The sequence below is a fragment of the Aedes aegypti genome, chromosome 2 (genome assembly GCF_002204515.2).
Source record: "Aedes aegypti strain LVP_AGWG chromosome 2, AaegL5.0 Primary Assembly, whole genome shotgun sequence".
NCBI classification, from domain to species: Eukaryota; Metazoa; Arthropoda; class Insecta; order Diptera; family Culicidae; genus Aedes; species Aedes aegypti.
The window spans coordinates 84,356,148-84,364,480 of NC_035108.1; the positions used below are offsets into that span (position 1 = coordinate 84,356,148).

Here is an 8,333-nt window from a genome sequence, read left to right on the forward strand (position 1 = left end):
CATTGTGCTGCTCTGATGTGTTGCGTTGAAGATTTCGTGACAACTGGTAAGTATTATTTTTAGTTTGTTTATTTTCCATAAATTATGCCCAAAAACAATAGTTTTCAATAACTATTTCCTTGGATTACCTGGGATCTCTGGAAATATTGATTGCTTATTTTTATGTTTTAATGCCTTTTGTTGAAATTCCTTAAAATGGATGCCCAACGAAATTCCATAAAAATAAAAGCATACCCAGATAAATTACTTGATAGCACAATGCAATCTTAGAACAATATTTTAATTTGAAATTACTGGAGACGTTCGCCTCCTTGAGGTCAATAGGGTAAGGATGAGTAAGATGTGTCACCTAATGAAACGATCTCCATAACTTTCCAGGGCTGGTCTGCCCATGTTCGCAAGCATCACTGAAGTTTTCGTTATATGAACGACAAACAGCACATATTTTAATAAAATAACAATCAACAAATGATTTGAAGTACCGTAATCCGGGGTATCATTGATCAGCGGGGTAACATTGATCGGAATGACTCATCTCATAAAAAGTTCGTATCATCATTTATTGATGGAACATTTCCAAATAATGAATGGTGCTTCTCTTTCTCATATTCATAAGCTAATGAAAGTGAAGATTTTTGCGAAAATTGCGTTTACCTAATGCGTAAATTTGTCCACTTTTCGAAACAATGATTTCAATGGGTAAGGATGACACTACCGAAGATTTATGTCTCACATAAGTTCTGTAAACGATATGAGCAAGGAAAATGCGGTTCTTACTAAAAATGGCATCGCTGAAAACGATACCGTTGTCAAAACTTTCATAAGCATGCTCAATTAGGTAACATAAACGAATTATTGTGAAGAATATAGAATTCCCTTAGGAAATTGCCTACCTTTAGGCGTATTCCGTGGTTCGAGGTGTTTTTAATTTTAAAATAACTCAAAAAGTAAATGACTTGTAAGCGTTTGGCCTTCATATTCGGCTTCAGGGGTCATGATTTAAGTAAGTAACGACATTTTCAATATAACCGAACGTTGTTTACATAGGTGATCAATGTTACCCCATATCAGCTAAATGAAAAAATCGCTTAAAACATTTATTTAAACATGCTTAAATTTTTCAAAAAAGAAAATGCAGTTTATAGTCACGAGCTATGGGTGGCAGTACTTGTTTTAAAAATATAAAAAGTAGAACATTTGCATTTTCAAACGAAATATTTAAGAAATATTCAAAAAAATGATCAATGTTACCCCGGATTACGGTACCGTGAAGGCCCCATACTCTGCTCACTTTCAAACAGCTGTAATTGAATGAAAACAAAACACAATACTCTGAAATATTGGGATCAAATACTTATTGATCTTATGTATGAGGAAAAAATATAAAAGCTTCACTAAGTGATGACTTTTATTGCAAATTTTTAATTTTTCTCAAGGGTTTCCGTGTTCCTAACTCTGCGCACTCTTTTTTGCAATGCTCCTTATTCTGTGCATTTAGGTTCCTAGCTCTACGCACTTGATAAATTCTTTATAACAGTTTAGGTATTTTACTAAAAGCATTACTAGCATTTAAACTCTGAATTAATCTTCATTTGCTTGCTTTATACGGTTTTACGTCCCCAGTGGAGCGTGAAATGTCTCTAACATAGAACAGGGTGTCTACTCGTTGAGCGAAATGAAATTCCCTGATATTTCCAGGTTTTATAAAATTAATTCCAGGTTCAAGAAATACACTAATTTTATATGTCTAAAACAAATTAATGACAAATTTTAAAGTGTTTTCGATTTGATAGCTATTTATACACTTCTAAACATTATGTAAAGCATACTGAAACTGTTCCAATATCCAATATTACAATATGAAGATTATAACAATACCAAAGCTAAGTTTTATTCAAAGGAATCGTATTTTCCAATGATGATGTTTTTTATTTCGTTTGTAAGAGCTCTGTGAACTGAACGGAACTTTCAAGTGCATCAGTACTTTTATTTGATAATAGAATCACGGATTATCAAGCCCCTTGGTAATCGCGTTCGACCGTATAACATTCAACTGTGGTAATATGAATAAATTATAAATGTTTGCGTTTTGTTCGAAAAAGTTCTAAATTAATCAAGACTGTTATGAAATTTCGAATTTAAAGTTGTTCAAATTCCAGTTTACTTTTCGAAAAAAATTTTCTCTGAAATTAAATATTTTCCATAATTTTGAAAATTGTGCATGAAGTCTTTCACAATCGAATGAATTTCTTGAAAATATTAAATTTAGAAACCTTTCCAGGAAAAAAAGATTAAAAAATAATTGAGAAGAGACCGAAAAGAGACAAAACAGTAATCAAAATACGAAGTCTAACAGGAACCAGGACAAAATAGTTTAATCAGACCAGACATTTCTCTAAAAATATTTTTAAAACTTTTTTTTCTCAATTTTTTTTTCGCGACATTACGACGACATACCAGCGCATCTGGTATATGCCAGTAAAGGACAAACATTCATTGATGTATTACGACGACATTACGAGAGGGATGAATTGATATCTATATTTGAGATATTCACTCTCCAAAATTTTTCCTAAGGAATTCCTCCAAAAAATGGGTTTTGGATATCTCAAAATAGAACCAGGATTTTTCAAACAATATCACAAAAAATACCTCAAGGCTTTCATCAGAAATTCCTTTACATATTATTTCAGATAATTAAAAAAAAAAAGCCCTTTCTAGAACAGACTCCCGTTTAATACATTTTTACATACCGGTATTAAGGTACAATACGATCTAAGTTTAAAATACGTTAAACTATTAAGGGATGTTTTTAAGTAAAATGAAAGACATCTGATTTGGTCAACAGCTAGACGTTGAAAGAGAACGAGTAGCTGCTCGCATCGTTTATTATCATTTCAAATACAATATACATTATTCACGCTGTCGTGGTGTATCGGTGTATGTTTAAGGGCGACATACATGTTGTAATATTCAACCAGAAACTTCTTCAGATGCCTCCAAGGATTTCTTAGGTTTTTCTACAAAATTGTTCTTTAGATTTTTTATAAGATTTTGAGTACAAGTTTCTCTGAGGATACCTTCAGCAATTACTCCAGAGATTGCTCCTAGGATTTCTTCGGAAATTCCTCTATTAATTCTAAGAGATTTCTCAAGGAAGTTTTCAAAACTTTTTTCTCAAGCATTTTTTAGGAGTTTTCACCAAGTAAATTTGAATGTAATTTCCCAGAAAGCTGAGAAATTGTTGAGAAAATTCGTGACGTATTCCTGAAGCAAATTTACGGGTATCTTCTGTTACAGTTACTTATGTAATCTCTTAGGTCACCCTTGATCAAAGAGCATTTTCAGGAAGACTCACTCTTTAAGAACTTTTAGAAGATTTCCAAGATTATTGCTACAATAAAAAAAATCATAATATCTCGCAGGATATTGCACAGGATCTCCTGGAACACAGGACGAAATTACTAGAAAATTGTGTAGGAATAATCATTCCTACAATCGAAGGATTTCATAGAAAAAAATTGCTGTGGTGTTAAATTGTGTGGAACCTTAAAAGAACTTGTCAATATTCCATGGGGATTTTTTTAGAAATTCATTGAAAAATGTTTGGATGAACTTCAGTAATCCATGGATGAAATGCTGGAGAAATTCCTAGAATTTTTTTTTAAAGGAACTTAATAACGAAACGCAGGTCGAATTGAGGGAATTATTTGAAATGTTCTTATATATTCACTCGAATAACCCCTCGAGGAGCTTTTGGATCTATTCTTTGGAATAACTGTAGATGAAATGGCGTTGAAATTCTTGTCCAGTTTTGTTGGGAGAAATTCTGTGGAAAACTTTGGATATCTCTTAGATTAACGACTGTAGAATTGGATAGTTAGTGAAAAAATATCTGGAGGAAGTACTTTATGGGACACCCTATAGAAGTGGTAACGTTGAAATGTTCAAGGATTTCCTGAAGCAAATTATGGAGGAACTCCTGTACTGCCCATAACTGCATAAACAGTCACATTCGACATTTTTGACAAATTAGAGTTAATGCCATGGAGAGTCATCAAATGATAAATACTTTCGATCAACTCACTGAAATCTGTGAGTTTGTTCTAGAAAGTTCAAAAAAATAGCAAGTTGTTTTGTCACATTGGTGATTATAACCGCATAACAGCCACATTGAGATTATAGGTGAGCCTCGAAATGTAATAGCAATGAAATTTCTATCAGAATTATTTTCTGGCTATTCACCTAGTATGTGATATGAGTTGTACAAAATATCAGCCTCAAATAAGCACTTTTGAGTTCCTGGTAATTTTTAGAAATTTTGGTTTCCTCCCATGCTGCCATAAAATGCACACTTGGTATTCCATTTACTCAATGCCTACTTTTGTCGAATGTTACAAATTAGCAGTTATGGGCAGTGTAAGCATCCTATGCAAAAATTCTGAAGGAATTTCTTGAAAAATTCCTGATCAAATCTCTGGAGAAACCTCAAGGATATTTCCTTAGACTGTTTTCCTGATAAAATCTCTGGAGAAACCTCAAGGATATTTCCTGAGACTGTTCTCGAAAAATTTTGCAGAAATTGTGAAAGAAAGAAGAAATTTTGCATCTCAGTTATCAGCAAGCAAGATAAGGAAAAAAAGAGACTTTAGAGACTATTTTGGTTAAAATAGAGAGTTCAGATACCTTTTATCAAAAATAGAGATTTTTTAGAGACTTGCATAAAAATGGTATCTAAAAAGAAACCTGCTACCAGCCCTAGATATGTTAATCCTTTACCGAAGAAATTGAGATACATTAAAAACATCAATCATGTTTTGATAAGCTAATAAAATTTCATACTCGAATGGATCCTCACTGAACAGCTCATATAGTGTTTGGAGAGCGGCGCAGCCGAATTTTTTTTCAAATGGAGATAGTTTTCTGGCAATTAATGATAGCTCTTGGTTATAAAGCAAAAATCCTCGGTCGTGAACATATTCTATCATGAATTACTGCCTCAAAATAATTTCCCTGATTGTGATCAAAATTCCCTGATTATTCCAGGTTTTTCCAGGTAGTAGACACCCTGTAGAAGTTTACTACGTTTTATCTATAATTCAATCCATGATATTACTGTTACTGAATGCCATTAAGTGCAACTCTCAAAATTATCGAAATCATCATATTGATGGGATTGAGGGGACGGAGTGTAGAAATTTTTGAAATATGATGGACGTCATTTTTAAATCTTCTTTTACTAATATGGTCTCCTCAAACAATTTTCCAAAGCATTTCTATTCCATATCTCGATGGTGTCGACAAGTCGTTGGTTCTCTTCAATATCGACCTCTGGAGGGTTGATTGTATGTTGAAAAAAACGTTTTATAACAGCTGCGCATAGTAAGAAACATAGTTTAAAAATGGTTCCTTACTATGCGCACTTAAGAAGAATAAGAAAATAAAGAAAAAATAAGTTGCACTTTACCAGTGATGATTGCTCAATAAATAAACTAGTGCCTACGTACTAAAAATCTGAATATATTCTCTTTAATATGCTTCAAATGACTTAAGTGATGAGGTACTCCCTTAGCATTTTTGCTGGTGGGCAGTTTTTTTAATATTTTCAAAGCTATTTTATTTTTTATTAAATTAATAAACGTAAATTTGTCAAGAAAATTCTTTGCGTACTTTTTTATTACTATTGTAGCAATATATGAAAAAAATATTAAACAAAGATTTAGGTATTTTATCGGATATTGATGGATTTTGTAGATAGTGCGCAGAGTTAGGAGCTGCGCAGAGGTAATTATTGACAAAATTCCTTAAATAATCGAAACAAAACAACTCATAGAGTAATCCAATGTAGAACTCCTAGGGACATGTAAAGCTATTACCGTAATCCGGGGGCAAATTGATCACTATTTCACAACTTTTTAACATGTTTTCCTTTGGAATTCAAAAATTGTCAAATTTATTTCGGTAAAATCAGTACTTCATTGATCTCTATCAGTTTATGTAATCGATTTTCTATGAAATAAAATTTAACATTTTATAAAATTAGTTTTTATATCGAAAGTCGAAAATGACACATTGGGGCGAAATTGATCACTATACAACAAAGCTTATTTTTGAATGCAAAATTTCCCTATCTACTAAATTTGGGTCTCCTGAATCTGAAAATGATGTCAAAATTCTTACAACTCGTGTATATCATCATTTTATTGCAAAATAAAACTTTGTTAATCTTCACAATACGCCTAAATGTATGCAATTTCCCTTGAAATAAGCGCGTTATTCAACAATAAACGGTTTTGTGAAAAAAAAAACTATTCTTGTAATGTTTTACGATTTCAAAAATGAGTTCAGCAATTCAAACTGAAGCTTACACAACTTTTTGAACACTGTAGTTTACATTCAGGCTTAGTACCAGCGGATTGTTTAGTACCGACATTTCCAGCAGAATTGCTAACACCTTCAAAACTGTGAATATTTCTATGCAAAACTGTCTTTAATAAACATGAAATAGTTTAAAATCATCATTAGACATCTATAAACTAGAAAACATGGAATGACTGTGAGGCAACGAAGTTTTAAGCATCCTTGAAAGGAAATGCTATTTGGTACCGACGTGATCAAATTCACCCCAGTGATCAATATGTAATATGTAATCAATACGCAAGAGGTTAATAAATATGTCGGGAGAGTAGCGTCTATCAAATTAAATAACAAAATTGTGCTAACCGCATATAGATTGTTGGTAAAATGGCTGATACTTTTTTTTAATTATTCAATCACTCGGTGTTTAAGCGACAAAATCCTAATTTCGGCGATAATCGGACTTAACGTAAAACTTCAAATTGTACATACTATTAAGATTGGACCACATATACTTTCCAAGAAATGCCGGTTCAACAAAATGTTGCAGTTAAACCTTTTCGACCAAATGTCCATTCGACGAAATGTCCATTCGGCCAAATGTACTTTCGACCAAACGTCATTCGACCAAATGTCATATATTCGGGTGTTTCGACTATGCAAGTATCTTACGATTCGCCTGAAGTTCATCACTGGATTTGGTGCATTCCTAATAAGAGATTTCTCAAGGTTAGTGATTGATGTCAGGATACCGAGGACCTCAAAATATCAATTTAGATATCAAAAGAATTCCTGCAACAATCTCGTCTGGAATTTACCGATGATTTTGAAAGAAATCTGCTTAGTGCAGGGCTTCCTAACGTGCGGCTCGCTATGTTGTTTTGTGCAGCCCTCGAAGAGTGTCAAGATTCTTCTCATATCTAGCCCGTTGAATATTCTATTTATTTTAAGATAGAATATACTAAGGATCATAACTAAACTATCGATTTTCAAGCTACTGAAATTCTAAATTTACTTAGAAAAATGAAACTTGCAGCTCTTGAAAATTTTGGAAACTGGAAAATTCATATCATTTTTTTAAGTGAAAAGGCGACAAAATTATTCCACACATATGTCTAGCTTGCAAACAATAGTTTGACTTTCATTATGAGAATCCATAAATTTTACCAATAACATAGAATCATTCTAATTATACATATTAAGATCACTTGGGCAAAATTCTCACAAGACGTTTAGCAGCATATCTCAGAATTCTTAAAATTAAATTATCCAGATATTCTGAGCCAGGTTTCCAAATAATTCTAAGTGGTTTTTTGACGGAATTCTGAACAGGATTCATATGCGATTTTGGAAAGATATTTAACAGATTTTAGAATGACGATTCCGAGGATATCATAGAAACATTTCTTGCAGAAACCTGCGTTGGATTTTCGTCAAATGTCAACCAGTATTCTCAGGATAATTCTAACCAGAATTTCCAAATAATGGAGGAAGAGACTGAGATAAAATTCTGAGTAGTATTCATATTAAATCTTTGACATGATTTTAAAATAAAATAAAATTTAGAGCAGAATTTTAAATTATTCTCCAACTAAATTCTGACGCAATATTGGACACAACTCTTTCGACAGATCAATAGAGAATACTGAGAGGGATTCTTACTGATCCTTACTGAATTTTTACACAATAAATGTTGGATTTTCTTTTTCGTTTCAACAAAAAAAAAAGTTGAAAATGCTCCGACCCGCCGCGCAATATTATTTCTGAGAATTGGCCCGCGGTTTAAGAAGGTTGGGCAGGTCTGGCTTAGCGTCTGATCAAGATCTCGATAGAAAATTATTATTAATATCAGAAAACTACTTCATAGGATCTAAAAAACTTATTCAAAATCCACTAAAACATTTTTCACAGATTTATTGAAGATGCGCTATGATTCCTCAAATCATGGTTTTACAAACAATCTGCTAAAAATATTA

The 8,333-nt window shown here is 32.5% G+C and overlaps 2 protein-coding genes across 3 annotated transcripts in view; both read left to right on the forward strand.

Annotated features, from left to right (window-relative positions):
* The window catches only part of LOC5568309 (breast cancer anti-estrogen resistance protein 1), a 451,449-nt gene that overhangs the window by 210,193 nt on the left and 232,923 nt on the right, over nt 1-8,333 (forward strand). The window lies entirely within an intron of this gene.
* LOC110675709 overlaps nt 1-8,333 on the forward strand; it is a 30,729-nt gene that overhangs the window by 7,419 nt on the left and 14,977 nt on the right. The window lies entirely within an intron of this gene.